Below are 22,444 nucleotides of genomic sequence, written 5' to 3'. Positions count from 1 at the left end.
CATTGACAATGGTCAGGTTCCATGTCAGTTTATACAATGTACAGCTAGGGATTTTCTCTGCACAGAAATTTTGAGTGGAAAACACCCCTGCTATATCAAATGTTCAGATTTCCCATTGTGTAAAGTAATTTATTAGTTCCTAAGCTGGTCATCTGGAAAAGAAAAACAGGAGTAGAAATTCATTTCTGTTCTACAGAAGCGGATTTGCTTTCTAGGAAAGAATTTCCTTTCTCAATGAAAAATTGCCCAGTCTGTTCTTTTTGTCCAATATTAATATAGAAGTATTTTTTACCAGAGGAGCGATGGTGTTTTGGTTTGTTTCCTTCCTGTGACAGGCTTGCTGTTTCCAGCCTGTGCCTAACAACCACCTAATGCCCCATCATTTGTTTCGACAACTATGTCTTCAGAAGTGCCTGCAGAGTAATTATTGAGTTTCCCAGCAGGGCAGAAAATGTAACATGACAGAAAGTCACACTAGAAGTCTCATCAGTGACTGCAAGGAAACATTCACTTATATTTCTATCTGCTGGTGGTAGCAGTGCCTATTGGAAGCTACACTGTGCTCTGCAGCACCAAAATTATTCACCCTCTTGCCTGCCTTTCTTATCTGCCTGCTCTAAACATCTACCAGCATGGTGTATATGTCAAACCAGAACAGGCACTTCAGATCTGAAGAATCCTGCCCTTTAATATCAGATAAAGAGACACTGCATGAACATTTTGTTATTCTTTTTATTATTTGTTTTTGTTTGTTTAAATTTAAATGTTCTATCATTGAGCTTTGAAGCCTCTGAGACAATTAAGTTTGTCCAGCGGAAAATAGGACGTCTTCTCATCTGAGTGCTATTGATTTCTCAAGTTTGGATCAAGGAATTTGTCTGATGATGATGACAGCGCAAAGCAAGGAACTGGGAGGAAGCCACATGCACTTTAGTACTTGGACAAGGCAGGATTTTTTACCAAAGCTGCAGCAAAGGAAGGGTTCTGAGTATGGCATCACTGGCACTGTACTTGCACTGTGTTGGGGAAAACAGTGCATTCATTAATTTCCTGCAATAGCTTTCCTTTGGGAGGCCTGGGGACTGCTAGCTGGATTTATCCAAACAGTGAAAGCCCAGCGCAGCCCAATAAATGCAAAACAAACAACATAATACAGTACTAAAAAGCAGCATGGCTGAGAAGCTAATGTGCTGAGAGCCAGTAAATGAAGGACAAGACATCGTAATAGCTGTGATCTGATCCCAGGGACCTGCATGACCCCATAAAACCCTGCTGCCTTGATAGCAGCATAAGCAAGGTGGGAAAGGTCTTATGAAGGCAGGGAAGAAAATGTATTTGGAAGAGGAGAGACTGCCTTTACAGTATGTTTTGATGGCCTCTTCCCAAGGGGGTGTTAGGACCAGGGACTTGCTGGTTTGAGCCTTGGAGCCTCCTGTGTTGGTGACTGAAGCACAGCGAAGTGTTAATGGATGTTTCGGAAACTGCTGGGCTTAATGATGGATGAGGATAGTTCTTTTCATTTAATTTCCTCCTTTAAAAAACAAGGTGAGAGGGCTGATGAAACGAGGTAGCATTCAGAATGATCTTTTATATGTGAGGTAGTAAAACATTATGTCCTGTTAGCGTGTGGCTTCTATTTATGGACATCTTTTAACTTGAACTCCTGAATAACATTTGAGCTCCCTCATTAACACGTAATGGCAGGCTAGCGTTCCCCATCCTTTGTCGAATGTCAGAACTGTACCTAGAGATCAAACTTGGTACTTGCATTCCAACCCTTTTTGAAGTTGCTCAAGCTCTTGACAATTTCACGTGTTCAAAAGTCTCCTGGGTAGTTCGACAAAAAGGCCCAGCCTGGGAAAAAACTGCGGCACATAGGAACTGCAGGGGTGGAGGCTGCATTCTTTGTGCCAGGACTTGGCACCTGTGGCAAACTTTATTTTTTTTTATATTAAAACTGGGCTCCTTTAGATGATCAATACATCTGCAGATCTATGCCTGGTTTGCTAAAGATACATTTGCTCTGCAGATCAATTAAAAGGGACGGGTGCTCTCGGTTTAATCCCGCAGCACCCAGCAGTACATTTACGCTGCATACGTCTGTGTCACGGTGCAAAAGAATTGTACGGGGATTGGTGTCATAAAGTTTCACAGATGCTCTGTATGAACAGAAAGATTAATTTTCCCCACGCTCCATAAATGCAACGTGCTTCCGCCAGGAGCTATTTCCACTCTGTGTGGGACTGGAGGCTTTTGCCAACGTGCTGCTGACTTAAGGCTTCTTGAAAGCCATCTGCAGTGAACAGTGCAGCTGTGCAGGGGCTGCCCGTGTGGTGGAACTAAAGATGTGCATCGGGTCTGGCTGAGCCAACAAGGAGGACAGCATAATCTCTTTGCATTCCCCTAAATCCTTCCTGCTGAACCTCCCTGCTCCTGCCAATGTAAATTTTCATGGGCTGCTCATTCCTTGATTCTCCCGCAAGCAGCAGGAGCCAGGTGTCCGCTGGCTTTCTCAGGCTGACAAATGCCAGGACAGGTTTAGTGGGATTTTCAGAAGCCGTAGGCACGCACCTGAAAAATCCCACCAGACAATTTTCTGCATGCTTAGGTGCTTAAAGAGCCTCCAAACCCCAGCCCTGCTCTCCTCCGTGGCAGCACGTGCGGTCTGGCAGGCAGCAGACTCCAATCCAAGCACACAAGAGCAATCGCTTCCCGTCTGCCGTGGTTACTCCGTGCGGCAATTAATTCCCCTGTGCAGTGATTGAGAGCTGCACGGCTCCGTAATTATTCCCAAAATCCATGGATGATTTGAATGGCACAGCTCAAAATATCATCGCTTGGATTGCCTTTGCAGAAAAGTAGGGACTTGTGCACTTTTCTCTTGCATTTGCGCTGGCACGAGGCATACAAGATAAGCCAAAAGAGCAGCTTGTCTTCCTTCATGATAACTTCTGGGCCATTTGGTTACCTTCTATCCCATTTTCAGAGAGAGAGGCTTTGAAAAAAAAGGCTCTTTTGACATGTTATTGTGGTTGCCAGGTAAAAGAAAGCGACAAGTGTCCATGTCCCCACTGGGAGGGAGAAGACAGTATGAACTTAAACTTTATCAAAGACCAGAGATCAGATGCTCAACATGCGTGAATGTATTTCACATTCTTTGTTTTTCTGCATCAGATTTTGACATTTAGCCACTGCTGAAAAGGACAGAAAAATAACATCCAGGTGTTATCTGTTGAATATTCATTAGAAATCCAGCTCGCAGACCCCATCTCAGCTAGAAAAAGCATGAGACAGGACAACAGCGTGATGCACCACATCACCAGACTGGCTTTGTGTGGGGCGGGAGCTCTCCCTTTCACAGCTGAGTCTCAAGTATTTGGAGGATAACGCCCCAGGGCAGCAGAGCCCATGGGGCGTGCAGATGATGTGCGTGGCCAGGGCACAGAGGAGGCTGTGTTCAACAGGGCAGGCGTGCAGAAGGTCACTGCTGGCTGCCTTTGCTCCCTGCAGGCAGATGGCAGATTTGCTGGGCAGAGGATGGTAGTGAATACTGAGCAGCACAACCTGTGCTAGCATTAAATATCACGGCTGCTGTTCTCAGCCCAGGTACAGAGGGAGGCTGGCTACCTGCTGAGATAGCCAGGAACATGTGGCACTGTGTGAAAGAGCTGGATCTCTCGTTCGTGGAAGTGCAGCTTTGAAATGGATGCCCCTGGCCCTGGGTTTGGGACGTTTGGGTGACATCCCTTGGCTTTGCAAAAAGGCTGTCACATGGTTCAGCACATTCAAGGTTTGCAACTTTTGCTCATTTCAGAGAAGAGGAAAATCTACTCCAGAGCAGAGAGGCAGAGTGTGCCCTATGGCCTGTTGGTTCCCCAGGGGGCTGCCAGCAGCCAGCTCTGCCCCAGACCACGATAGGTGCTCTGAAGGGGGGTTCATTAACTACCAGCTCCCCTAATTCTCTGCTTTCCAGGCTGGAGTTGGCTTCCAGCCAGTGGTGAGAGTGTGGGTAGACTTATGCTGATTTGTCTCTTCGGGGTAGACATCTCCTGAAGAGAGAGGTGTTTGTGCATGCACAAAAAAAAATGGTCATTTAGTGTTGTGTGTCAGCACCGCTGATTTCATTGGGCTGTGGGTGAAGTCTCGGGCCAGGGAACTTTATCAGTGTCTCGTATAATTTCCTCTTCATTCCTCTTTGTCCCTTTGATCTTGTGGTCACATTTCCAAGTCACGAACTACAATTACAGAAAAGGGATTAGATTAATGAATGGCCTGATCGTTTCAGCCCTTAAGCTAATTTTAAATAATTGGAAAGGTAGCTCACACGTAACACTCCCAAGAGAGTTTAATTCATTATGGAGGTGTTTAATTACAAGGAAGTTTTGGGACAGCACAGACACCAATGTGAAATGCTTGAAGAGATTAGGAGTCTCTTTATTAACAAGAACATCCTGCACAATGGCAAACTTTGTCTGGGAATTGTTCATTGTCAGACTTTTATGCCTCACACATTATGCTGAGACAGCAGGAGCCAAGAGACGTATCAATAGAGTTCTGCTCCAAGGGTACAAAACATTATTCCCTCCTGGCATCCTCTTTTTGCCCTGCTGTTAATTTTTGTTGCTCATCTATCGGCTCATTATTTCACAGGCTTATGAGACAGTGAATATTGTTTCAGTGCAGAATAATGCACCCGCAACAGGTTACTTGTGCTCCTTCCACTAAACTTGGTGTGCCTGTGCTACCCACAAAATCAGAGGCATCTGGTGGAGGCATCTGAAGAGTAGGGTGATAGATCAACAGTTGATTTGGGGGTTCAGGCACCCTGACATGTAAGCAATTTCACAAAGTTTAAACAGTATTTTAATTTAGGCAGAGGTGTTTTTTTTTTAATGATTTTTTTTTTCTTTAGCGTAGTAAGAGAGGATTCTTTTTAAACATGGACAGGAAATTAGAATTACAGTGAGGGGCCTTTGTTAGTAAACTGCTCATGTCCCAGCTAAATACTTGTTTTTCACACTTGCAAATATAGACTGTCCAGAAAGAATTACATTATAAGAGACAACACAGAGGTAGATACTTCCTGTCCAAGGGCAAGCAGAGGGAACATGATTCTGCATGCCTCCAGGAGAGTAGGGAGTTGTCCATGCTGCTGTGGAGTGGCAGTCAACCATCTCCCCCTGGAAGACAAAGCACCATCCTCCACCCCTGCAAAGCCCTGAGAAATGAAACCTGATGCATTTATGGATGACATAATCTCTTCTGGGCACCTCAGAGAGGTTTTTGAAATGCCCTTGTGTAGCATTTGCCTCTTTATTTATTTATTTGTTGCAACCTCTGGTGCTGCTGGAGCCAAGAAGGAGCTCCCTCACTGGTGTCAGCGGTCACAGCTCTGTAAGTTAATGGTGCTGTGTCAGTCAGCTCCCACAGGGATTAGTGCTTCAGTGCCCTGCTTTTCCAAGTGAAGGAAAATGCAGGATTGTTACCAGCAGGCCCTTCATTGCTTTCTTTAAACAGTTTCATCCTAGTACATCCCCTGCTGAAAAAGGAGTGAGAAAAGAAGAGACCCATTGCAGATCTGGGAGTGGAGCACAGACCTCTTCCTCCCTCCTCGTTGGCCATCCCACTATCTGCTTGACAACCATCAGTTGTCAAGAAAGCCAAAAAGCTTTAGATGCTGCTTCAATGGCTGTATCAGGAGCCCAGTGATGTGATGAACATCCTCACATCCAAGGTGGCAAATTATGTCCTTTGAATTCTCCCATGGCAAGAAGAGTGCTGTTTATATAACAGAACTTCCTTTCATCTCACACCGTGACAGTACCCTTTTCCAAAACAAAAACAAAAGAAGGCATGCACATTTGAAGTTTAATATATGCAAAGGTAAAGTAAAATGAATAGATGTTTTCAACAGCAAAGATTAAGGTTAACCTTTTATCAGTTTGCAGAATGTTCAAGTATTCTTTTTCTTCTTGGAGATCAACACTGTGTACTCAGGGCTACCTTCTAATCTTGGATATACACCTCACCATCTTTCAGTAGCTGTTTTGGTGAGTGCTACTGAATTACTACTTTGTTTGGATGCACAACAAAGTGAAATGATCACTTCTGATTACAATCTACATATCTCTTTCAAAGGAGCTGCAGAAAAACTCTTTGAAGGGAAGATATGAATGTAATGATCTAGGCATCCAAAGATGCCTGCCAGACAATCACAACTGGTCACTGATTTAACTGACTTCCCATCAGCAGGAAAGAAATAAAGTTTTTTATGGGTATTTTGAAATAAGCCACAGGAACCAGCTGAAAAGGAAGGGATGAGGACCTACCAGCAGCTGTGTAGTTTGTATTGAAAACTGCATCCTGCCTTCCCACAACTAATGGCTATGCTCTTCAGCCTAAAATACACACTGGATTACCTGTTGTATCAAAATATTGGAACAGATGAGTCTCAGAACCCACTGCAAGGCAGAACCTGAGACAGGAATGTGGCTGTTTTATAAATGACGGTGTTAGCTGAGGAAGGAAGGGAGAAGGCTCTCTGTGGCTTCCATGTTTTCAAATGTTGTGCCTGAGCAGCATGCATCACTGGTGATTATGCTCTGAAGTTTTCCTGCAGAGCAAATAGTTGTTATGACCATCCCAACGGTGATCCTATGGACTTTCCAACTGACTGCAAGGGTTTCTTCACGTGAAAATTAAAAGATAAAAAATGAATTGTGTTATGAGAGCCTAGTAGGTCCCTCTGGTAGAAGGCAACACAGTAAAAAACAGGCTTCTACTGCTAGTGGTGGTGTCCACAGGGACCATCAAGACCAACAAGAAATAAAGACATCCCATTAAATTAAATGGAGAGATTGCATTTGGTTCCCGTGATCCTGGACAAAATACTGAGCCAAGCAGGAACAGCTTCCATGAGGCAGCTGCTAGAAATTCAGGCTGCCTGAGGCATACAGATAGGTGCTCTCCTGCTTCGAGAGTTCTTACATTGATCTATAGGCACCTTGGCATTACCTCTTACCAGTCCCTGTGGTCTCCTGCTTCCAGCCCTTGTTTCATTTGTGTTCATAAAGTGGTTGAAATCTTTCACTGGGAAGTGAAAGATTAGTTCATTATCTAATATTATTGCATTGTTCACAAACACTCTTTGCTAATCTAAACAACAGCATTTGCTGGATGCTTTGCCTCCAGCTGTACCCACGGAGGTAGGCAGGACATTAAAATGCACCTATCAAGGCACATGATCTTAATGTACTGTTGGTAATAAAACTAATGTAGTATTTTATGTGCTCAGGGGAAAAAACACCAACTTTTTTTTCTGTTGTGAAAATCTTTCTTTTCCCTTCCCCCATGCCAGTGTAGTATTAAAATGCATTCATTATGGGGAGTGATGAGCAATGAATTATGAATGGCATTTCTACATCTTGACATTTATTGTATTACTTCCATGAAGTGTGAAAGATTCATGGCTGCTTGGGTGAATGGAAGTCCTTGCTTGTTCACAGAGGAACTCAGCTTCCTCCAAAAGCAGAGGAGAGGCCAAGGATGAAAGAAGAGAGACCGTGGCATGGAGCAAGAGATAGAACTGACAATCCCTGCTTCACCACGTTCCTCATCCTGCTTTCCTTGGAGTGAATGCTGTGTTGTTATGAAGTCGATGGGAAGGAATGAAACTCAGAACAGTTGTTATCCAAAATTCCCAGGCCCTTATGAATGGATGGCCAAAGGAGAATAAGCAATGGTGTGATGCCATACAGATACATAGACTTACTTATGTCATGGCCTCTCTGAGCTGCTCTCCAGATATAAAAGGCACCAGGTAGTAATAGCATGGTAGGAGTAGGAGAGGCCAAACTTTTTGTTTCCAGGGCTCTTCAGGGAACCGCTCTGGAAGAGATTTCATTTTTCTTTCTCAATCATGTCATGGGGATCTCTGGAAGAAATCATGTTCCCTCTCAAAAGCTGGTGGAGAATTCCCTACCCGTGGTTCAGAGCCTTGCAGTTGCTCCCAGCACTTCCCTTCCCTTGTGTCGATAATGGCAGACAGCAAATTCAAAATCCTCCTAGGTGTGATAGGCCAGGAAATGGGATTTTGTGTCCCCAGACACGTGGGCCTTTGGACTAATTTAAATAGTAATCATCCCAGCCTGGGATTTCTGGATTTCATTCAAGACACCACACTCGATAATTTTGCTGAATGTGTCCTCATTTCTTGACCTTGTAGCACAGATGGCATTGTTCTAAGCAGGTTTCTACAGCCTACAACTAATTAAGCAATTAATTAGGAGCTTGCACTTACACAGGAGCTATTGTAAAGCAATAACTTAAGTGACCTTATGGGACCTTGCTACAGCATTGATCCAAAGACTCTCCAAATTGTCTTTGCTAAGGTTTCACTGCATCTGCTTAGTCTTAATTTGAACCACAGCTGTGACAGATTGGACTGACCCTGAGCATCGCTGGGTGCTTCCTGATGTGCCTTGAGGATGTCTCACCTGCATTTGAATGCTTTCCTTTAATGAAACTCATGAAGATCATCTTGGCATGTGGCATGCAGTGTCTATTCCTAAACTGTGGTAGAAACAAATTTCTTGTTTCCCAGGGCTTTCAGAATTCCCATGACTTAAATGGATGTTTACATCACATGGGGATAGTTTCTTATTCTTACCGTATCTCACTTTGTTCTGTCAACACTTTAGTAATTTTCCCCTCATCAACCTTGTTTCAAGCTTTTAGACATTCTGATTCTAATTGTGTCATAGAAATGATGCCTAATGACTCTCTCCCCCATTTTTAATAACTTTTGTGTTGTATAATAACAACAAACCCATAATACAAACGTGTATGTCTGCTGATTGGAAAACAGATCATCTTGGAAGGTTTCAGTGCGTGTAAACACTCTGACTGCAAGAAGAATAAGAAGCATTTGTTCATATTCATTTTTTTTATTAACAGCTAGAAATTTCAAGGTATTTCAGGGCACTGCATCCAGCCTGAGGAATAGGTAATATTGTTTGTCTGTTTTTTGCTCATGAACTGCAAGTGGAGTTTTGTGTTCTCCACACGTTTCTTAAAGTTATTCAAGTGAAATATTGAAAATGGAGAAGAAGGAAGTGGCATTTAAGCAAAATTGAAGGTAATCTCAAAGAGCAACTTTTCACTGTAGCTTGGGTTGAAACCAAGAGTGTCTCAGTTCAGGGTTCCTGTATTCCTGTGCGAACATCAGACCCAGATCAGCCCTTGCTCCATACACACTACCTCTAAATGGGGCGCCACATTGGCTCTGCTTCATTGAGGGAACTGAGGACTCAAGAGCAGAAAGACCTTCATCATGGAAAAGTAACAGTAGCATTCCTGCTTCTCCTGACAATGCAGCTCTCTGTGGGTGATGCCTGTTCTGTCTCTAGCACCCTTTGCATCCGTAACCACCAGGCACCCACAATGCCCGATATTTGGGCAGATCACGCTGCCAGTGCACTGGGAAAGAACAGTGCAGAGAAATACAAAAGAGAGTACAAAAGGAGAGGAATCTACGTGGTGCCTGTTGGAAGGGCACTGTGACTGAGGTGCCCTGGCCATTGCACAACCTCTCTCCTTCTGTCAGCCTCTGCACACCTTGGTGTTGATCTCTGTGTCCCTTGCGCCCAGTGCTCCTTTAGCAGGAAATTTCCCATTTACTGTGGCCCAGGATGAATGAATGAGCCAATCTTCAAAACCCATTAGGGATTAATTACAAGCAGAAATTATACTGTTTTAATTAAAGCAGCGCACTTCAGGCAGCCCACCCCTGTAACACAGGCTTAGCATCAATACCCTTTATTCCAGGAAATATCTTCTCAGATATATGAGAACATACAGAAAGGAGCAATCTGTCCAGCAGAAAACACTCTCTGTTACAAGTAGCTTGAAAGACAAAGCAGCATCCTGCTGGGTGCAGTCGTACCGCTGCCGTCTGTAGGTGGAACTTAGGTTCCTCGTGTGCTGTCCTGGACGTTGCTGGGGTGACGGGTGAGAATCACATAAATTACAGTGCTTGAAGAGCTGAAACGGGGACACCGGCATGTGGCTGTGTCAGAGGAGAGATAAATCTGCCTTTCATGACATGTTGCACACAGGAAGGTGTTTTTCTCAAAGGAAGTGAACAGAGCAACCCTGTGGAGCTGAGCAGCCCCACGAGGAGCAGGCACGCAGGGCACATCAATGGAAGTGTGCTGAGACTGGGGCTTATCCTTTTGTGCCAGGAAATTTTCTTCTCGTCTTTAAAACCCAGAGAGTCACAAGAACATAGATCACATTGGAAGCCAGTGGGATTCAAGCTGCTGTTCTTTATCAGCATTGAAAAAGCAGTCATATTCATTAGCTTCTTCACAGACAAAAAGTTTCAAAAGCAAAACCTTTGAGGGTGAGAGATTTTTGTCCTCTGCTGTCACTTGGCATTTTGGAGAGGTTTCCTGAGGAAGGAGGGAGGAAAGATCCTGCCAGTGGTGTGGTGTTCAGTGGGGAAGGTTTATGCACAGCAAAGGCAATTGAGGCATTCAACCTGGTTCCAAAAGTCCAAGGTAGTTCTTCCAAAAGCTGGGTGGAGGAAGAAAGAGTGGTAGTGGCCAGGCTTACAGGGACTTGAGAAATACTTGCTTCCCATAGAGGCTTGTCCCTGTCCAGCGCAGGGTGGTGCTAGCCTACTGTCCTGGTTCCAGCAGTGGCCAAAGAAGATGTCCAAGGAAGAAGTTACGGCTAAAGAAAAAAAAAAATCTTTACTTTTTCTTAAACATAAGTCATATACACGATGTTTCTTACCAGATGGCAAAATGGATGTTTTCCACATGGAGAGTTAGCAGGATATGGAAAACCAGCTAGGCAGAGTGATTCAGCCACTGCCAGACAAGCCTGCTGGTTCAGCTGAGTGGCTGTGCTCAGCCACATCATCCCAGGACACTCTATGGAATAGGAAACACTTTTCCAATGAGTCCTGTGGTGTCTTCTTGAGCCCACAGGGAGAGGAAGGACCTGAGTGGGGGCACTACCAGGGCAATGGCATTGGCTTTCCTCTCGCAAGGTCAGCCAGCTGATGCTGTGCCATAGCATCTCCCCAAGGAGCAAGAACTTTCCTGCTTACTCCCCTGCCCACACATAGGGGTACCCATTACAGTCAAAAGTGAGAATTATATCTTTAGATATTAAAAATGCTGCTCTTTGGCAAGAAACAAAGAAAATATTAAGAAATTTAAAAAAAAAGGGGGGGAGGGGGGGTCAAGATCTGAATACCTCTCAACACTTCAGATCATGCCTGGAGCTCCAGCATGAACTAGGGAGCTTCTGTTTTGCTTTTGAAATGGGATATGTGTGAAGATTATGTTGACTAGCTGATTGCCACAACATGATTTCGGGGAAATAGCTGCTTCTCCTCATTTTGGGAAGTCAGCCAGACCTGAACAATATTACAGTGATCCATGTCACAGTGAAACCTGGAGCCGAGATACTTGTACATTCACTGTTTTGTTGCAGAGTCCTGTTATTATTGCAAAACTTTTTTTTTTTTTTTCCCTTGTACCAGCTCCCTTGCTGATTTGAGGCTTTAATGTTTTTGTGACCACAAAGGAAACAGCATGTTTGAAAATGATTTGATAAGGCCAAAATAATTTACCTCCTACCAAGTGTGACATATTTCGGCAATTGCTAATTAAGCTGAGAGATTGCTGTCATAGCTCAGTGCTAAGGAAAATCACAACCTCTGTGAAATCTCTTTGGCAGAACATGCATCATCTGCTATCTCCACTATGAGCACAGGGTGGTGACAGTATTATCAGCATAAAATCACCCTTCCAGGATGTTCAATATCTCTACCAACCCATACCTTCCCAACCTGGAGTCTTCATCATATGTGGCTGCAGTTATTAGCAAAGCAAATAAGATCATTGTTCCTAGCAACTGCACGGTGAGGATGAAGGATAAAATGTAGAAATGACACTGTTTGTAAACCCTGTTCAGGTCTTTCTGAGGCATCCAGTTTGGGGATACCAGGGCTTCCATTTTAAGGTGACCAGATGGGGCAGGATATTATACTAATCTCAGTTCTGATAATAACCTCAAACCAATGTCATAAGCATAGGTAAATCTCAGGACAAAACTACGATAGGCAATATAACACCAGTTTTTCACACATTTCCATTCATCCCATGAAAATCATTTCTCAGCAATGTTCTTTGCTCAGAGGTGTCAGGGAGCAGCGAAATGAGGGTTGTTCCACCAGAGAAGGGGAGCTGGTGGCCAGGGGTGACAATCAGACAGAGCAGTGTCCTCATTATCACAAGGAGCAGTCTTGGCTGCAGAGCCCATTGCTGCACTGAAAGCCTTGACAACAGCTACCTTGCAGAAACCGGAGCATGAGGAGCATATTTGAGCATGAGGTCTCCTGGAGATGTATATCACAGTCCCCTGAGATCTGGGAAGGTGTTCCTGCATGGAGGTAGTTTAGACAAGGTGAGATGTAATGTCTGGACTTCTACAAGATGATACATAAGACCTGAAACCTCCTTGGCCATAAATAGTTCAGAAGAGATATTCAGCAGTAGGAGCAAATGCCATCTACTCCTTGTAAAAAAAATATACCTGCTTGCTATATTGCTATTTTGGCAAGTCCTCATACTTCATTGTGGTCACAGAGGTAGATTAAAATGGCATTTTGTAGAGTTTGCTGTCTAGTATCTGGATTTTATTTCAAGCCTGTGCTTTTGAAGCCCTGAAAATAACCTGCTCTTTCAGCTTGAGTGGGAGAGTTTGTGGTCAAAAACCTGGATGAGGTTGGAACAAGCAATGCAACAACCAAGTGACCGCTGGAAGGGTCTGAAGGGTATTGGTGTGCATGGTGCAAAGCAGCAAGGAAAAGGGAGACTTCTCTAAGCTGGAAAAGGAAAATCTGGTCATGTGTGGGGAAAGGATTTCTGTCCACTTTGATTAGAAAGGTCTGCAACATAGGGATGGCAAAGAGCCTAGGCAAGATGCAATGTTTAAGTAAGACATCTCTGGCGTTGGTTTTACACCCCTGAAGGTACAGAAACAAATACCTGCTTATACGTATGTGTAGGAATCCCTATTTATTCTCCGTACCATGTGCATAGCAGAACTATGGAGTCTCAACCTTGGGAGACAAGAAGAGAAGAGAAATCAAAGCAGCAACCCTGATGTGATCTGGGGAGCTCTTTTCTCACTGCCAACATTTTAATCACTCTGAAATGGGCAAGTCAACTCATGTAACCTGTGCTTGTATCGGGAGGCTCTGTCCTCTCTCTCCTTACGTAAAGTCTCAGGGTTTGCTGGGCTGTCAGGATTGAAGAGGTAGGCTTCCAGGGGGCTGTGAATTACTCTCCAATACCCCTGTACCACCACAGCAAGCATCACAGATGAAACTGCAGCCCATAGCTGGTTACCCTCTCCTGTTGCTGTGTCTTTGTCTCAAACCACTTGTTGTAGCCAGGCATCACTTCAAGCAACAGCAGAGCACAGAAGATGGGCAGTGCTCCTCCTTCCTTCAGTCTGGCAAGTTTTGATTCTCCTTTTCTGCATCAAAGAGCTGGAGCAGGGTTAGGAGCAGGGCAAAGGGCTCCTGTGCTCCAAGGCAGGGGGAAATGGAGAGAGGCATGTGCTGGTAGTGAATGAGCCCTATCTGTATTAGGCTCATGAATGACATGGTGTCCTTGAACCAGCGCAGGACACTTTGAGGGTGAATGCCACTTCATGTGACATTATATGTCACTGAGAATTTCATCGTGCAGCAAAGTCCTCCGAGGAAAATCCCCAATTCTCACCTTAAAATGAAGTCGGCTATGTGAAACAGTGCTCTGAAAGGCACGAACAGCAATGCCAAGAGGATTTCACCAGGGCGTTTTAGCCAGCCCAGCAGGACAGGATGTTCAACTGAGCAGCCAGAACAAAAAATGCTGCTAAAGGCCGCAGTTAAATATTTCAGTTGCTGTTTGGATGTACGTACAGCTGAGACATTGCTGATTCGTTTGCGATGCTGAAATTCTATTACTTCTTCAAAGGCCAAATTGCTCTGCTGTGCGTATACAAGAGAAAGCCTCCTGCTTTTCTCTAGTGAATTGATTTAGGAGAGAGGGGAAACATATTTTGGAAAAAGCAAGTTAAAGATTTTTTGTTAATGATAAGTGGCTGAACGTAATTCGGTTTATTGCTAATTTCAAAGAAAGGAAACAGAACCATGATGTCATGTCTTTTAGCTCCATTCAAACATTTCATCTCCCCTTTCTTTCTGACTGAAATGACTCATAAAATCATAGACATTAGGCATGGCAAAGACCTTTAAGTTCATCTTGCCCATCTGTCTGCCACCACCAGGTTGTTATTTAGAACGGTAAACAAGAAAACCATGTTAGAGACAGACACAATGTTCTCTCAAAGAATGGGAAGGAGTAAGATATTCCTCGGTCATTTGTGTGTATCACCCTAGGTCTGAGAGCAGGGACCACAAAGTTAATGCCAATCTCCATGGGGCATCAAATGAGGCTGAAGCAGATCTTACCTTTTCAGCCCGAAAGAGCCTTTCCAAAGATAAAGAACTTGTTCCCACTCCTACTCATTTTTCCCTCTGTGTATTCTTGCTTACATCACTTCCCACAACTGCTTTGTCACAAGTCTCTTTTGATGTCTTAATTTGGGTTTAATGGTTTAATTTTCAGATCTACTTTTCAGATCTAGGTTTTTATGACCTACTGGTGGAAGTCACTGGGAACTATAACATGTCCTAGAGCACTCCTGGTGAGGGACACCTCAGGCTGAGCAGTTGAAAATATGGGTGCTAGAGAGAAAGGTGACTTGCTGGAAATCCAGAGTGTGAGAGGCAGGCCTTGAAGCAAAAGGTGGCAGAGGAGAACTGGTCTATTACTGCATCTCTGTGGAGAGCCTGGCATTGCTGAACCCAGTTCCCTTCAGAGGAGGCTGAAGGATACTCTTCAAAACCCTGCCCTTCACTGCCTGCCTGTGAGGCAGGGACCATCTTTTGGAAATACAGAGTTGTGGCATACCAGCTCACTTCCGGGGCTCCTAAATGCAGTGCAACCAACTGATACCTTTATTAGTCAGCAGGTGCATTGTGCCAGGCTGAGATGAAGTTATCTGAGTCTACCCCAGGCTCTCCCAGCTTGGCAGAGTGGCCTGGCAAGGCAGGGTCCCCCCAGGGATGCGCTGACCTCTCTGATGAGCTGTCTGTCATGGGGATCTCCGTCAGAGCTCGCTGCTTGTGAGCCCCTGCGAGGAAGGATCATTAACGCCCAGCCTGCCCGCCTGCGGAAAAGGGTATCTGTCTACCTAGCAGTGAAGGATAGCCAAATCAACACCCAGTCAGACTCCATTAGCACAGCCCTCGGGAGGCAAATGCCTCTTAACACAAAATTACGTGCCACTGATCATTTCACCAGCGAGGGCTCCCAATTGTTTCGCAAACCAGTTTTCCTCTAGTGAAGCTTCTTCAAACGGCATCGTTCACAGCAAGTGAACCTGCCTCCTCAGAGGCGAGCGTGAAGCAAAAAGCTGTCTGTGGGCAGATTCCCTGCAGCTGCTGCAAGAGGCACAAACATCCTCAGAACCACAAAATGCTGCCTACTTGCTGGATGGCAGGCATTCCCATGCTGTGCTTTGCCTCTTCTGCAATTTCTTTCAAGGTGCTGATGAGAAAATAGGAAAGAAATGGGATGAAAGCCAATTTAGGACCCCCCAAAACTCAAGACTGGGTTACCATGACCTATCAGTCAAGGTTAACAATTGTCTTGACCCTCCCTGTATTTATCTTCTAGAATTTCTTAAGAGTCCTTATGTTGGGAAGGTCTGTGCCCAGAGATTCTCTGGCCCCTTCCTCCAGCTGTGCCCCATTGTCGGAAAGCCCCTTTCACTCTATCCCTCTCAAATCCCCTCAACTGCAAGGAAATTTCCAACAGACATTATATGAACATTTGAGATTCCTGCTCTCCAGGGCTTAGCTCTGCCTCCAGCTCCTAGGTACCTCCAGCAGGATACAACAGAGGAATTTTGGGTGATAACTTAGCAGAGCTTTGATTACACAGCCCCTGTGGATCAGCTTTCATGCCAGCACCTCTCCAACAAAAGGAGCTGCTGGCCCCTTAGCCAGCAGTGGCTGTCTAGGCTGGCTGAGCTGGGGGGTGCAACCCAAGCAAGGAAAAAATGTTTTCTGTTATCTCAGCCAGCAAAGACATGCCTGTGAAGGCAATAATGAGCCCCTGTTGGCTTTGACAGTGCTGATGATGCCGATGTTGGATCACCATGAGGGAACATTACATGCCTTTATATTTGTGATTTACATAGATTGCATTGTAGAGGTTTACAGTCTAATATATGCATTTGGTGCTCTGTTGGGAGCAGTAAAGAAGAAAATCACGTAATAAAGAGCCTTCTGGTCCTGACATAAAGTTCAGTATAATACGTATTATTATCTCTGCCTGTGCCAGCCTTCCCTTCTTGCTATTGCCTACATTTTCAGTGTGTGGCAGTGTTACCAGCTTCTGAGTGCCAGCTAAGGCTGCTTGCTGCTGTAGAGCAGAGCAGAGAAAAAGTCTGGAGAGGAGGTCTCCAGGGAAAAATGAAGAAGTGGTCTCCAAGTATGTGAAAGGCAGATGCAGACTAGGAGGGAGTAAACTCTTCTCCATGTCCACTCCAGGACAGTTAAAAAAACTCAGCCCTAGATTGCAGTGAGGTTTGTCTGGATTAGACTTTAGGAAAATCTTTCTAGTAGCTAAAAATAGGGAAAAGCTATATTACCTTACCTTGGTAGGGAATTGAGGACAGGTGAGATGAACCCTCAGGAATAGTTTTGTAACATTTATAGGCAGAGCTCGAGGTTTCAAAAAGATCATCATTGCTTTTGCTAAAACCCTCTCTTGATGCCAGTTTGATATATACTGGAACTGATCTATTGCCATGCCTCTGCCCTGTGCTCTGTAATTTCAGCATAGTTCAGGAAAAAAAAAAAAAGCATAACAAAGCGTAATTTCACACACCAGCAACCTCTCTCAGTCTTGAATTAGTTTACTGGCTACCCAATAACTGATGTCTTTGCAGCCTTTTCTGATCATTTACAGATCTTAGTGGGCTACTACTTGCTCTTCTGTCAGGATTGCCACTCAACTTAGCAAGCATACATGTAATGGCAGCACTCTTTTAAGCCACAGATGCAGGTGGATGGGACTGAAAAGTAGCTCATTTTTTCAAGGACCAGGGTAGAGTTCGTAGTAAAGACCTGAGGCCTTCCTCTTCCCACCAGTAGGTTCTCCATCAACTTGAGAAAAAATAATTTTCCATCCTAAGAACTCTTTCCAGACTTCAAATATTCAGCGTGGGTTGAAATTCTGGCCCTAAACTTTCAATGTTTTACATGAAGAGATGGCGTATGGGTAGGTCAAATAACCAAAAAACAATTTACAAACCTGGAGACCCAAATCTTCCCAAGTGTCAGTTCTCTATTTGCCATAAAAATAAATAAATAAGTCATTTTATAACTCAGGTTTCAGTTTTCACTTAATATTATGATACCAAAAAAAAAGTAATGTTGAGCTCATGGACTGTTTGGATTTCACCTAATTTTCAATCTAAGCACAGAGGTTTTTGCCAGCATTCTGCTGAGAGAACAGGAAAATTTTCCACGTTTGCTTCATTGCAGCAGAGCCTGACTCCTCACAGAGCACTGGAAATGAAACTCATGTCCTCCTCACAGCTTTCTGCAGCCCAGAGACACTCTAGGCACTCTGCTCTCAGCTGGAGCTTCTTAATACACAGTGGGGATAAGTTATGTAATAATACAGACAGACAGCAAAATTAATTTCCTTTGTTCTTCAAAGGCTGAGCTGTGCTTACAGTGGAGAGTGTTCCCTAAAAAACTGCTGGACCCCCAAATTAGGAATGTTACACAGGAAAGTGGGAGTGATTGCAGTCTGATGCAGAAAAGGCACCATAATAATACGAGATTATTTCTTCTTACTAACTCTGTACTCTGCTTCTGAGGGATGGGACAGATCAAGCTGCTGGGGTGGTTCCTTCTGAATTGTTCTTGTTATCAGCGAGCTGTTCTTTGTGCTGTCTGCACAGCCAGGCTTTGTTTGATTCCCTGGCCTTTGGGCATCACGTTCATCTCTGCAGGACAGTCTGTGTTTCCCTTCTTTTTCCCTTTCCCAGCTTTTATAATCTTTGGCTGGTGAAGGTAATCTCACCAAACTGACAGGAGAGCTCTAGCATGTTTGAAACTTGCTCAGATTTCTGATATCATATGAGAGCTGCGTATGATGCACTATTTTGGCAGCTTGCCTAGAGGGTGAGCTAACTGGTTTTGCAGGATTGCTGACTTCAACACTGTGTATTTTGAGGCTAGCATTTACTTATTTGGTGCTTTATTGTATTAACCCCCTATGCTCTGAAAATAAAAGATCAGTTTTGGTAAAGCAGGAGGAAAAGTGCTTGGTCATGAGGGGTTCTTAATGTTCAGTAAACCCATACTGCATGACTAAGAATAGTTATCAGTTCGTACCAGCAGGCTGTGTTGATATATTTATGGCCATCAAAAAGGGTTTGACAGCTAGTCTAAAAGCAGAGCAGGTTGTTTTATTCTTTTTTTAATCTCCCTGAAAAAAGAAAAAAAAAGTTCAAAAAGAACAAGAAAAAAATCTTTAGTGAGAATGCAGTAGGCAAAGCAAAACAATAAAAAACCCAGGTTTTCATCTAAAAGACTATATGTCTCCATACAGAAATAACATCCTGCCTTATACTCCTGCTTCTGAGTTGTGCATCCCAGGATCTCCCTGGCCATGGGGCATCGTGGTGGGGAGGCAGTCCCAGTAGAGACACAGGACCCCAGAAGAGATGGAGACCTAGGGCAGGCAAACTGCAGCTCCATTGGAGCAGCACTGCAGTAGAGCATTGGAACTGAAGTGTTTGCCTCATTTTTTGGCATTTTTTTTACACTTTCCTAGGAAAATCTTCACAGAGAACTGTTCTATCAAATTTCATATACAGGAAAACAAGCATAAAACACTTTCAGGGAATTCCCAGCCAGACCCTGGTGTTTACTTCTGTAAATCTAGGCTTCTGCTTTTCATGTTTACTGGTGAAGAAAGGCCTATGAAGAATTCCCCTTTGGGACCTGTATTTTATAGCAGTTGGGGCTATATATCCACACCAGCCAACAACTATTTCCTTCAATGTAACTTACCCGCTTACAAGAGGAGAACTTTTACTGCATGCTCTGCTAGCAGTCACAGCTATTTCCATCACCCTCTTTTGCAAATTCTGCATTCTGCACATCCCCCTTTTGACGTGTTCCTCCTCTTCAGCCAGATCTTGCAAGCAAACAGCTGCTTTTGCAGCACCCCGATCTGGAACATTGCTTCAAATTACAGAAGGCAGATATGTTTATTAATATTTAAGATCTGTCAGTGACTATTTTAGCCAGGCTGATGTTTCTTCTGAGATCTTCACAGGAAAAAAGGAACTAACAAAACGAATAAAGGGGATTGAGATCTTGAAGCCACTTCTGCCGCATAGCAACCTTCCAAGCAGCTTTCCTTGAAGATGGAGGCACCACTAAGGGGAAAAAGCATGTTGTCCTTACCCTGCCCTTCTACACTCCTAGGGCATCTGTTGTTTCCCACTACTGGAGACCAAGTGTAGGAAGTCTGTTCTCTTTTGGTGTGTCTGTTTTTCATGTTATACAAGCTTGTAGTTTTTTTCTTGTTAAGAGCTCTTGAGGGAAGACCAGTACTGCTGATGGAGTAAGCAGTGCCATTTAGCTTGTTCACATCTCAAAGAGCCATCTCTCCTCCAAGCCTGGCGCCGGTAGAGAAGAGATTTCCAAGGATTCATATCTACACATATGAAGCAGGAGCACTACATTCAGTCCTCACGTGTGCTCTTGGGTACCAAAAAAAAGCAGTCTGAACACAATCTGGGGTCTGTTTCATAAGACGCAACCATGGAATCCAGATTTCAGGAGGTGTCCTGTCCCTGGGCCACCTCAGGTCTTCCCTGCAGATGGCACATCTCTGTTGTACCAACCAGAGGTCTGGGGTGGTTGCTGAAGGGGAAGAGTCGGGAGAACAGCCGGGAGAAAGAGCGAAGTTTGCCGTGGTTGGTGTACCCACAGCCTCTGCCTCAGATTACTGATAGGAAGGATTGTTTGAGGCAAGACCCCCCAGCAGCGAGTGCTGGTGTCTTTGCAGCCATCTCAGGGAAAGCTCAGGGAAAGAGCGGGCGCAGACACTGGGAGGTGGCTGAGATCAGGCTGCTGATGGCTGTGCGGCTTCCCCGCACAAGCGTGTTGCTAAGTTCCCCGCACAGCCCCGCGAGTGTGTCATTCTCTGTGTGGGCAGGTGTAAAAAAACTGTTTCAGAAAGTTTCAAAGGAAGCTTAATGACAGTGAGCAGAGCTGCAGCTCCATGCGGATAGCCCGGGCCCGTTTGCAAAACACGAATGCCACCCCCACGCAGCACAGAGATCAGCTGACAATGGCAGGAAAGCTGTAATTTTTTCCCTAAAAACAAGAATTATCCTCAACAAAACTTCACCTAAAGGCTTTTACTTTTATTTTTATTTTTTTTTCCAAGGATGGCATCTGATTTACAGTGATTTTATTTACATCAGATATTATATATGTGCGTGTCCAAATGTGCATAGGTTTGGGTGCACCTAAGATGTCCCCTTGCAATTAATTTAAGCAAGAGTTGAATGTGCTCCAACCTCAAGAATTGAGTAAAGGAAGAATTCAGGGAAGCTACCCATGCTTAAAACAGTGAAGTGGTAGGATATTTTTGGATATAGCATGCAAATGATAATAAATCTCAAAATCCATAGAAGTGAAGGGGCATCAGAGAGAGCTGCTTGCATTCTTGTGCAATTTATTATGTGTGCCTAATTGCAGCAAAGTTCTTTTTTCTTTCTTTCTTTCTTTTTTTTTTTCTTTTTTCAGTCTCTTGCCATTACAGTGCTATGTTTCATAAATTGGTATTTTCCTATCTGTCTCCCCTTTTCTCACTTTCTCTCTCCTTCACTAAAACCTTAACTGGCATATGCAATTAACTACCTCTGATCTCTCTGCATTTGACATTGTTCCACTCCCAGATAAACAGCTACATGTAAACTGAAAATATCAGTGCTGTCTTAATTATCTGCTTGTGAAGATGTAGGTGACCTCTGGAATGACTGGTATAAATGCAGGCCATAGAATATGACTGCTTTTCCACATCAGGATATCAGCCTTGATTTCTTGCCTACACATCCCTGAATTTCCTTCACGTGGTTTAGTTTTGCAGGGATATGTTCTGGGTGCTCTGAATGGCTCCACATGGGTAGGCTGTGTTCCTGAAGCATGGCTTTATAACCATCATACAGCCCTACTCCTGACATCCTGAGACAGGAGGACAGTGTGATTCTTCCAAAACTGCCACTTAATTTATATTCTTCAGCAAACTTGTGGCATCTGATATATATATATATCAAATCTGAGATATATATATATATCAAATATATATATATATATTTATTGATATATATATATCAAATACAACAAAAGCTGTCAGGCTGGGTACACTTAGATCCTGGGAAACTGTTTCTTGCTCGCTCACCTGTGCTCCTGTAGTATGTAAAGAAAAGTACATGGTGTGCTCGGGCCCTTTACAAGCTGGAAAAGAGCTAGCTTGTAATTAATAAGACAATTAGAAAAATGAAAAAAAAAAAAAAAAGCAACAGTTGCAACTTAAATAACAATATCCTTTTCAAGAAGGAAACACACGCATTATTAATGAACTGTACTATTAAAGCTACCACCCAATGTTCAGAGTGGCACTGGTTTTAAACTGGTGATATATCTGTCATTCGTCTACTCACTTCAACACTGGCATTGCATTCAGAGAGATCTAAACTGTTGCTTCTTTCCACAGAGATATTGTTCGTTTCAGTGTAATGCAAGCGAGTACAAAAAAAACAAGACTCTTAATTAAGATGCAGACCTGGGAATGTTCCTAAATTTACTCCTGTGTGTAGCTGGTCTGAATTCAATACTCTGTGACAAGCAGTTATTCCACCACTTGAAGCCAAGCACTGGCTAAAATCCCTTATACTTGGAAACCACAACTATACAAATGCACATATTTTGTAAAACATGGCAAAAAGGGATAAAATAAATTATTGAAATTCCAGCCACTCACCATAACTTGAATTATGAGCCTTTTCTCTTCTTTAATAACCCTGCTTTTAAAACCCTTATTTCTATGCAGTAAGTGGTCTGCCTGCCAAAGCAGAAGAAATTGTGTTAGTTTTCAGCCAGCCACTTTCTCACCACCAGAATGGTGACTTAGTAGCAGTCAATTAATAAAACACATAAACAACTCCCGATTTTGCAAATACTCGTTTATATACATAAGCATTGCTATGC

The 22,444-nt window shown here is 43.8% G+C and overlaps 1 protein-coding gene across 1 annotated transcript in view; it reads left to right on the top strand.

Moving 5' to 3' along the window:
• Positions 1–22,444, top strand: part of SYNDIG1 (synapse differentiation inducing 1) — a 68,089-nt gene that overhangs the window by 23,778 nt on the left and 21,867 nt on the right. The gene's annotated exons all lie outside the window — the stretch shown is intronic.

Source organism: Anas platyrhynchos, chromosome 3 (assembly GCF_047663525.1).
Source record: "Anas platyrhynchos isolate ZD024472 breed Pekin duck chromosome 3, IASCAAS_PekinDuck_T2T, whole genome shotgun sequence".
NCBI classification, from domain to species: Eukaryota; Metazoa; Chordata; class Aves; order Anseriformes; family Anatidae; genus Anas; species Anas platyrhynchos.
This window is presented reverse-complemented; position numbering and strand designations above follow the sequence as displayed.